At 37.5% G+C, this 11330-nt stretch overlaps 1 long non-coding RNA gene across 2 annotated transcripts; it reads right to left on the bottom strand.

The window, feature by feature from the left end:
• Positions 1–9922: 9922 nt before the first annotated feature.
• On the bottom strand, positions 9923–11002 carry LOC134811560 (uncharacterized). 2 transcript variants are annotated; one of them, XR_010159829.1, is made up of 4 exons: positions 10767–11002; positions 10530–10616; positions 10315–10384; positions 9923–10162 (listed from the first exon to the last, which is right to left on the bottom strand). It is a non-coding gene; the product is annotated as an uncharacterized LOC134811560 (long non-coding RNA). The 2 variants fall into 2 exon arrangements; XR_010159830.1 differs by lacking the exon at positions 10530–10616.
• Positions 11003–11330: the final 328 nt, after the last annotated feature.

Below are 11330 nucleotides of genomic sequence, written 5' to 3'. Positions count from 1 at the left end.
TTTCTGGGCTATCAAAGTAAGTAATACCGTAGATCTGCATTCATAATTGCGTTGTAAAAAATTATTTATAATTGCCAAAACCATCAAATAAACATATTATTATATATACTAGCAGGAACCCGTATAATATAACCCTAAATGGTATCAAGACTCAAGAGACTAAAATAATTATTACCTAGGATTTAATTCGCGTTTTTGACACCACTTGGGGGTCCAAATTTTGGGCTCTAAAATCACTATTCCTTGGCCAATTTTTTATTTTTACATGCTGAATTGAAGGCCATTAAAGCATTTGATCCAGTCAAAAAAGTTTCAGTTGTATATCTTTTGCAGTTTTTGCGGAAAGTCGCGTTAAAAATGATGCCGTGGTGTCAGTAAAATGGCACGGATATATATATATATCGTCTCGCTTTATATATAGTAAGATAGAGGGGGGGGGGGGCAAAAGTCAGTACCCATACGTTGGCCTTAATAGCTCAGTCACTGAGTGCCCAATTGAAATAATTCTTTCTGGTATGACTTACTACCACCACTGGTTCGAGGAATTTGTCAAATCGAAATATATTCGTGTTAATTTTTTTCAAATGAAGGTTCATTTTCGCATTTACTAGCAGGAACCCGTATAACCCTAAAATGGTGTCAAGACTCGAGAGACTTAAATAATTATTGCCTATTTAATTCGCGTTTTTGACACCAAATTTTGGGCACTAAAATTCTTATTCCTTGGCCAATTTTTTAGGTTTTAATCCTGATTTGAAGGCCATTAAAACATTTGACCCAGTCAAAAAAGTTTCAATTGTATATCTTTTACGGTTTTTGCGGAACGTCGCGTTAAAGTTGATACCGTGGTGTCAGTAAAATGGCACGGATCCATATATATATCCATATATCGTCTCGCTTTATATATAGTAAGATTAGATAGTTTGGATAGTCAGATCGAGCAAAATTTTATAGAATGGTGTTTGGCCATTTAAATTACGTTTGTCCTGAAAAAGTGAGAGTTCTAGCTTCTCAGATGACCGAGATATGAAGCATTTAAACGAGTTTGTTCATTACGTGTGATCAGTTAATTGGGGGGAGGCTAGATCCGCATTACGAGAATCGTGCAGAGAGCCCATTTACAGTGTCGTAATTGGGTAATCATTGAGTACCCAATCTTACTTTTCAGATTATATTCCGGATTAAATGGCCAATTGCAATATTATGTTACAACGGAGTCTCTAACATGTTCACATAAACCAGTATAAGCAATTCAATGTTGATTGGGTGTGGCTCCCAAAAATCGAATTTTCAAATTTTGACGGAATCCTCGAACAAGTAGGTACAGTTCTTTACTTGGTAAAGCTATACCCACCCTGTATATATATATTATATGTTATATTATTATGTAGTAGTGTTGAAATTATGTAAGTTATATACACTATACAGGGTGGGCCAAAATTCAGTGGGCATACGTTTGCCTTAATAGCTCCGCTGTGTTTTATATTTGAGAGCTGTTGCTTTGCAGATGGCATACTGTACTTACTGGTTCGAGGATTTCGTCGTCAAAATTTGAAAATTCGAATATTTTAGACCACACCCATTCAATATTATTGTTTTCTCTGAACATGCTGAACGACTACAGACAGTGGCCTGTATATTTTAACTCCTATAATGCAGTTAAGATCCTGTCATGCTCATCTTGAATACAATTTGTTTATCTCGTTAGCTTCATTGGGTACTCAATGATTACCCAATTACGACACCGTAAATGGGCTCTCTGCACGATTCTCATAATGCGGATCTAGCCTCCCCCAATCACCTGATCACTTGTAATGAACAAACTCGTTATGCTTCATATATCTCTGTCATCTGAGAACCTAGAACTCTCATTTTTTCAGGACAAACGTAATTTAAATGGTCAAACACCATTCTATAAAATTTGGCACGATCCGACTATCCAAAACTATCAAATAAATGCGAAAATGAACCTTCATTTGAAAAAAATTAACACGAATATTTTTCGATTTGACTCGAACTAGTGGTGGTAGTAAGTCATACCAGAAAGAATTATTTCAATTGGGCACTCAGTGACTGAGCTATTAAGGCCAACGTATAGGTACTGACTTTTGCCCCCCCCCCCCTGTATAATAACAAATAATTTGAGGACATGAAGCTATCCTACCAATAGCTAAGGAAGTCTTCAAGGAGTTCAACCTGTTCATTAACACAGAGAAAACAGAATTTACCCATTTTTTCCTCGCTCCTGTTGGGGAAACAATCCCTGGTCGTGATGGTACCATGTTACGTGGAAATGAAGTTTGGCGGAAGAGTAAGATTCTTGGGTCATTGTTGTGTAGTGAATGTGATATAGCTGCTTGGTGCATTGCTGGGAACAATGCCTTCTATGAGTTAACCAAGATCTGGTCTCAGCAGAATATCTCCGTTACCAGTAAGATAGCAGTATACGAAGCCCAAATTGTATCAATCATCATGTATAATTGCAGTAGTTGGTGTCCTACTGCAAAGTCACTAGAAAAACTAGACATTTGCCATAGAAAACACCTTAGAACATTACTGAACATTTATAATTGGCCTCATGGAACAATATCCAATGCAAACTTATACCTAAGATGTAACTCAGTAAAGCTATCAGATCGTGTCCCTAAAGCAAGGTGGAAGCTCCTAGGTCATATCTTGCGTAGTGCTGATGACTCCGCCGCAGCATTAGCGTTGAAGTTTGATGTCACAACAAAATGTAAAGGGCGCGTCGGTGCGCATCGTAAGAATTTGTTCCCGATTATTGTGAATGATTTGACCCATAGTGGTTTAAAACTTAACTCCTTGAATGATCTTAATAAGCTTAAGATATTAGCCGATGATAGAGTTGCTCGGAGAAACAAGTTTTTACTCTAGCTGTCTTGATCTGTACTGATCACCATTTTAGGATGACTTGATTTCTTTTAGGGGGTTTGAATATTTTAATGGTGTAAACAGTTTCTTAATAATACGGAAATTTTATAAGAAACAAAAAGGATAAAAAAAAGCCGAAAATTAAGCCGTTATTGTTAAAACAATTGACTCTAGTGTTAAAATAATTGTCCCTAGTGTGCCCTAAATAATAACAATGACTGGAATGGCCGGACTGTTCTAGTTGTCTACCAATGGGGGTTAAATACTCTCAACGTCTTGTTGTAGTTCATGAAAAATTCCAACCAAAGAGTCTATAACATTAGTTTCACCTAGATAAAAATCTAGTGAAAACATATTGAAGCTAATAACGTTAGCTAATCCAGCTTTATTTATGACACAAGTATCCCCTTCTTTATTATTCCTAATCAGAGTATTTAAGATGAGCATGACCGGATCTTAACTGCATTATAGGAGTTAAAATATACAGGCCACTGTCTGTAGTCCTGTTTATCATACTTAACTCCTCAGCACCTGTATGCAATGAAATTAAGTAGCTGCCCAGTTCGGCAGTTCCAACTCCCAACTGGGTGGTGAACTGGAGCTGCTAAAATGGAGCTACTAAAATTCTCCTTCGGCTTCCTGTAATTGGCTGGTTGCACTTGTGTAACAAAGTGGCTGTTGGAATTACACAAGTAAAATAAGTGTCTTGATTAAAAAAACTGGGTGGTGTACTGGAGCTACTAAAATGATAGAACAACAATCGGTTTTAACTTAAGTATCATATGGCCTGAAAACGATTAGATAGAAACCGATTGTTGTAATGTTTTATGTTGGCTTTTTACATTTGGTTACGATGTAATCACCCATAGACAGGCAGCATGGGGCTCTGGACTATTTGAGTTGCAGTTCGTAAAAGAGGTACATGATAGAGGAGTTGAGCTAAAACCTAGCTGCTAGTATTTATACCCACTAGATATGTTTTAACTATTTCATAACTATAAATACGAGCCAAATTTACAATTTTGTTTTATGATTATTTCAAATATGATTATTATGAATATTACTGGGGGGGGGGGGGGGGGGGGGGGTGATATACTTTAATATGGTTATCCCCCTATTATTTGTATATATCATAAACCTGTTTTGAAGCTCTAAAGGTGGCCCTCGAGGTTTTTTAATCAATCAAAGCATGGACAGTGCAAAGTATGATAAAAAAGGTTATCTTTCTTTCATATCAAAACATTTATTAACTTCCGGCATTCCTAATTGTGCAGCTCTGCAAAATGAGGAAATACTCCGATTATATTCAAGATCATTGCCCATGGCCATGATCCAACCCTGTTGACATTCAGGCCCAATTTCTCTATAGAACAGGCCATTTTCAATATTTAAAACTTAGAGAGATAAGGCCAGCTTCCATTTTGAGCCGTACCGTTATCTGTCCTAAGGAATTGCACAACCAAAGGGAAAACGTAATACCATGCGTCAGAAATTTAAAATTACAGTTTAGATAAAGTGGGTAAGGTAACGCAGTTCAACTGATAACATTTATTACTGAATACTACTCAGTAACGTTCATAACTGTATTAGGAACTAGAAATTCAGTTATTCAAATGGAGATTGGTAGGGGGGGTCAACCTCATTTTACCTCATTTTACCTCATTTTACCTCATCCCAATTTTGCCTTTTTTGGCTGCCAGAATGAGGTAAAATGAGGTAAATTTCGGCAAAAATTGTATAGATCATGATTCTCGTTCTTAAATAATTTTGCCGATAATCAGGTTAGTTTTCTCAAATCAGACATCCTGAGCTACTTGCCAGTGATCTAGTCTTAATATGGGAACGCATTCATGGTACTGGTAGAGCACAGCAAGGCCGACCAAGACAAAGCTACTTGTCTAATGTCTATGTTACTGAAGGAAATTGGGACAAACTCTAAAGAGGAACTGCGAACCCTGATGCAGGACAGCGATATAGAGGGGGTTATCTGGCATAGATCTGACCTAGTTCCGACACAGTAGTAGTAGTACTAGTAGTAGTAGTAGTAACAGGACTAGTCAAGCAATACTATTTTAGTTTTTTCAAGTAAAACACGAAATATTAGGTTGGCTTTAGAACGTTTTAGTATACCAATAATAAAAATTAATGATTTCCTATAAAATAATTTGAGTTAATTAGCGAAAAACAAATATTTGATTTCGATTACAAAAGTTACCTTTAAGTTTTAAACCAAATTGGTACATGATAGAAACCTTTGAATTATCTAGTACGTTAACTTTAAATTAACTAAGGAAAATACCAAATTTCGATAACAATCCACTTAGGGAGTAATGATAAAAATAACACGTCAATATTAAGAAATGATTCTCTGATAAACAATACAATTTCTATAAATATAAACAATTTAAATAAATTAGCCCAAAAATCACATTTCGATTACGCTTTGATTACAAAAGTTACACATGTTTTAAATCAAATTGGTACATGATAGAAACCTTTTGACGAATTATCTAGTATATTGCGTTAACATTAAATTAACTAAGGAAATACCAGATTTCGATAACAATCCATTAATAATAAAAATAACACGTCAATAATAAGAAATAATTTTCTGATAAACAATACAATTTCTATAAACAATTTAAATAAATTAGCTACAAGTTACCTATCAAGTGTCAATAAAAGTGAATGACCTTTCTTCTCTTTTAAAAACAATATAAAATTTAATGATTAAAATAATTTATATAAACAAAATTCCGGTGCTCACAGAGCATCAGCTGATCAAATTTATATACAATTCTTAGCTAACTAGGTTCGCCATGTTGTTGTTTTTGTTGTTGTTGTAAATCATATCATTAAGGCCGAAGGTAAATTGAAGGGGTCTCTGGTTTATATGTTAAAACATTTCCTGATTTAAATTCAATTTGGAAAGTCGGATTTACCCCGTGGTCTTAATAAAGGTTCCATCCATCGATCTACTAATTCGCTCGCCCAAATATTATCACGTTTCTAGAGTTTTTACGTTTTCACAGCCAAACAAAACGGTTTTACATAAACCCTATTCCCAACCCTAACCCTAAATATAACCCCAAAACTATACACAACACTAACCACAACCCTAACCACAACCCTAACCCTAACCATAACCCCGAAGCTATTCATAACCCTAACCACAACCCTAACCCGAGCCCTAAACAATCGAATTCGTGTTGAACTAGCCTGTCACGTGAACAAAACAGTTTTTTGCCCATAACTCTCCAGGGAAGTAGTTTTACCTTAAGTCATGGGGGATGATTCAGCGTCCAAAATACACCGAATCAGATTGCTATCATACCCTCAGGGCCTTTTCACAAGAGTTTTCTTAAAATTTGGGCGAGCGATTTAGTGGGAGCGCATCAATTTAGTGAGTCTGGAAGTAGCTGTCACCTACAGCACTCATACTGATGAGGCTGCGTACCTCAGACTTCACTAGATTGATGTTAAGCTCTGAGGGATTGTCAACCTTTGCAAACCTAGCTAACTCTGGTGTGATCGACATTTTAAATACTTCAGACTCTACAACTTCATCAAACGGATTGTGGCAGTTATAGATAGCCTGCATACCAATGTGGTACAATACAGCATGGCTAAGTCCTGACTTAGTTGGTTTCTTTACAAATGTTCCAAACCCTAATATATTCTGATGACTGGGTCCTGGAACTGACACCGACGGTGGTGTAGGTCTCACAAGAGGCTCTTTCTTCTTGTTAAGTAAGAACCTCTGTTTGTTTTCTGGATAGTCCTTATTGGCATTAAGCATGATCATGTACACCGCATTACTTGCCTTTTTTCTGTTTGTACATGTCCGCTTAAACAGATCATTGATAGTGTTCCTCCCACAGTTCTCCTCATCCTCTCCAAACTCTATGAGGATGGTGCTGATGTTCTTCCAAGTGGGCTTTGAGATGAGGTTATTGGCACTTATGATATTACCGTGAAAAGTGTCAGTAGCTTCATGCTTCTCTTCATCTGTCACGACACTTTTGGGACCCATTCTCTTCTTTGAGATTTGGGCCTCTGCAAGTTTCTTCGTTGCTTCTGAATTAGGCTCCTTCTCCTCACTTAACTCTGCATGATTTAACCCTACCTCTTCATGTTCTGTATCTGCAGATGCATCCGTTTCTACCGTTGCTTCTGAATTAAGCTCCAAGTCTACGTGGACAGAGCGAGCTTGGAATGCAAGTATTGATGGCTGTTTGGATATAACATATTTCGCATTTGCAAGTCTTTTTAACCGCCATAAAGATTTGGCTCGATGGCTTTCGCTGCTGAAATGTCTATTTATAAATTTTCTGAAGGATGGTTTGGCACGTTCTATTTTGAAGTTACATTTACTGCAGGTAATAAAAGAATCGTCAAAAAGGACATCTTTGTTGGTCCTTAAAAGGGTGCAGAGCTGCTCCGTCAAGTTAGCTGACCTCCCCATTATTTCATCATCATGCCTTCAATGAAAAGAACTGTAAATTATCATACACTTGAATATGACACATTTCTTACAACAATTGAAAACAATGCGTTTCATACTTTATTGAAAGTTATAGTTTCAGTGAAGTAATCTTGATAGAGATGTTTGAACCAACTGTATTATTACACAGTAAAAACATGAATAATATTATGCATATATCGGTACATATCGCAATCTACATAATAATAATGATAATAAAAAATAAAGATTTATACATCGCCTTATAGCAGAAAAGAGCTCAAAACCAGAAGATTCAGTTCAAGTCATCTACAGCGAATCATGAACATTGAACATGTACATAAGAACTTAGAATTGTATGACGTATGAGTTTATATATGAGTAATTTATTATGAAATGACCTTTCACTATGCAATTTCGATTAAATTCATGTAGATATCCAATCCAGTTCCATGCACAACTTTTGTTTACATTTGGTCTAGTTAGACACAATTTGTTTCAGAGTGACTCGATAATCGCAATATCAAATTAAGATATTATTTAAATGGTCCATGTCATGCAATACGGAAATATCCCCATAAATTGGCAACTGCTAAACTGACACTAAAGTTATTATTAATTCCTTTACAAAACTTAGCAAGTGCTATTAACAATTTCCTAATGGATCATGGAAATTGAAATGTTCAATTTTCGTTTCATATATAATAATTATAATGCGAAGTTTTATTTACCCCAAGTTTGGAGAGTAAGTAGGTTAAACTGGGAATGCCCCTTCCCAGGGACCACATCACCCCTAATATTAAACAATTAAATATCATGGGAGACCATGCACAGCCTCGAATTATAGTATGATGACTTAGAATAAACCTTTTTTGTCTCAAAAAAAGGCTCAGAAAACTAGATTAATTTTCCTCATTTTACCTCATTTTACCTCATCCCAATTTTGCCTTTTTTGGCTGCCCGAATGAGGTAAAATGAGGTTGATCACCTGCTGCAATCGCGCCCACGCATTCGCGCGCCGTTTGCAGCAGTTAGTAGCAGTTAGTAGCAGTTAGTAGCAGTTAGTGCCAGTTTGTAGCAGTTAGTGCCAGTTTGTAGCAGTTTGTAGCAGTTGCGCGCGGCGTGCATTGCGCAGTAAAGACACGCGCTCAACTGCTACAAACTGCTACAAACTGAGCAGCAGTGAGCAGCAGTGAGCAGCAGTGAGCAACAGTTAGCAACAGTTAGCAGCAGTTAGTAGCAGTCATGAGCAGTAGTGAGCAGCATTGAGCAGCAGTTTAGTGAGCAGCAGTGAGCAGCAGTGAGCAGCAGTGAGCAGCAGTGAGCAGCAGTGAGCAGCAGTGAGCAGCAGGTTCTTTGCACTTAGCCCCTCCTTTGAGCAGTTAGTAGCAGTTAGTAGCAGTTAGTAGCAGTTAGTATCAGTTAGTAGCAGTTAGTAGCAGTTAGTAGCAGTTAGTAGCAGTAAGTAGCAGTTAGTAGCAGTTAGTAGCAGTTAGTAGCAGTTAGTAGCAGTTAGTAGCAGTTAGTAGCAGTTAGTAGCAGTTAGTAGCAGTTAATAGCAGTTAGTAGCAGTTAGCAGCAGTTAGCAGCAGTTAGTAGCAGTTGTCATACGTTGTATGACCCGCCGCGCACGAAGTGCGCGGCTCCCCCTGTATCGTCAGGACGATAAAGTGAACCTAGTGAAACGACCGTGGAAACGGTGAAACGACCGTGGGTGTCACAACGTGATACAAAGTAGCAGTTAGTAGCAGTTAGCACCAGTTTATTTGCACTATGGCACCCCTGTGTGCTGCAAATACAGTTGGTTAAAATTACAATACATGCAGTTGGTGAAACATAAGGAGACTAAAGTGCAAAGAAACTGCTACCAACTGCTGCTCATTGCTGGTGACTGCTGCTGACTGTTGCTGACTGCTGCTGACTGCTGCTAATTGCTGCTAACTGCTGCTAACTGCTACTGTCGCATGCGCGCGCGCCATTAGCAGAAGTTAGCATTGTAGGTTTACAACCTACCAGGACGCGCGCCGAGTTCAGAGTTGGACTCGTCGGTACGCGGTCCTGGACATGGAACAAATATTTTACGAGTATCACCCGTTAACAGTTAGCAGCAATTAGCAGCAGTCAGCAGCAGTTAGCAGCAGTTTCTTTACACTTTAATCTCCCTGTGTACTTCGTAGTAGGTAGTGCATGTTAAGAGGCGTACTCGGATTTTAGCACGACAACTTACTTAACGGCCTATTTACTGCTCCAATTTTCCATGACTTCTAGAGATTATTTATTCATTATATTTCATTAAATTGTGATGGTATTAATTTAACTACGTATAATGGGCTCCTTTTAACTAGAGTATGGATATGCAGGTTCCGATATTATGGAATACCTCCCGGTTTGAGACTCACTCAGGGCAGAGTTCAAACCCAAACTCTCAGTGTACAATGGTAGATTTATGACAGGAATTTATGTTATAATTATGGACTTCGAACTTTTAGGTTAATTTATATCTAGAGTTTTAACTTCGAACTTTTAGATGAATTTATATCTGGAAGATAACCAATTAAAACAAGTGAATAAGGATTGTAAAATAATGCAAGACCAATCCAATAGTACATAAAATAAGTGTTCAATCTCATGGTAAAGTCCGTTACCCTAAATCAGTTGGGTAGCTGGGTGATCAATGGGAACTGGTGTGTATTATAAAGGGATGGCTGGCTCTCTCTCTCTCTAGTACAGTGGACGGGTAGCTGCTATATCATGGCTACGTTCCTTCAATGCTGCCAACGAGGGCAGAATCCGTGGGAGGGGAATGTCCTAGAAAGGGACAAATTATTAGCAAATGACGGATTAATTAATGACAATAATATACTAATTAGGATAAAATTAAACAAGATAAAGTTAAATTAGAGTGAACTGTAGAATACGAAATATGTAAGAACTTATCAATAAATGCTCAAATGACTTACGAGGTAATAATGTAGGTGCTGCTAAGGTTAGGACAAGCAAACAGGTAGGATAGGCTCACCACAATATTACCTAGGAAATGTATAAACATATTAGAATTTAATTACTAACCTATCGGGAATGACTTTAGTATTACGAACAATTCGAATCAATAATTGGAAATAGCATTGCAATGAACAACATCTAATTAATAGTTTAATAATTATAAAAGCTATACCTCGAGGAACAACTTTCCTAGCCTATCAGGAATTCAACAGAAGCGACGGGAACCAATTGCAATGATCTGGCATGACGTTAGGAAAATCTGGTGAAAACAACGGATAAGTATTTTACCCGCATATTATGCACAGAGCTTGAACTCATGGAATTAATATTAACTTAATTATGCATGATTTTGATACGGTCTTAGGAACAAAATACTAAGGTCAATGATTTGAAATAAAAGACTACAAACCTATTTATGAAACTAGTGACGTGGGAGAGAGCGCAGCATACTAACACCCCGGGCCGTGTAGGGAAAACCAATCATAGGAGAGGCGTTCGGGAAAAGGCTAAAGGCAGTGAGAATCTTGTGTGTTCATCTTTTGTAGTCTAGGTGTTCTGTGGAAGAGGAGCTCCAGTGGAAGAGGCGGTCCACGCGTTATCCAGGAGAGTTGCAAACAAACAGGTTATTGCAAACAGGTTATTGCAAACAAACATATTATTAATACAAATACCGGTTTTTAAAACTGGTTAAAATATCGTTCCACTAATTGATGAATTCAATAACTCTATTAAGGGGGCCGGGGGGGGTCTTCATCAAAATTCTCTCGAAATTGACTTTGTAGTTGTTTCTAATGGAGGGGATTGATATCTATCAGCTGTTTTTGGTCCCATGGAAAAATATTGTTCCTAGCCGAAAATATTGCCGGTCAAAGGTCAGCGCTTATGTGTAATTGTATTGCGCGAACGATTTTCAATCGCGCGCCCTGAAAATCGAGTCTAAAAATCTATCTTCTCCTACATTTTTTGAGCAATC

This window comes from Bolinopsis microptera, chromosome 2 (genome assembly GCF_026151205.1).
Source record: "Bolinopsis microptera isolate Bmic1 chromosome 2, MBARI_Bmic_1.0, whole genome shotgun sequence".
Taxonomy (NCBI): domain Eukaryota; kingdom Metazoa; phylum Ctenophora; class Tentaculata; order Lobata; family Bolinopsidae; genus Bolinopsis; species Bolinopsis microptera.
The sequence above is the reverse complement of the archived record's forward strand: the minus strand, read 5'-3'. Positions and strand labels throughout refer to the sequence as shown.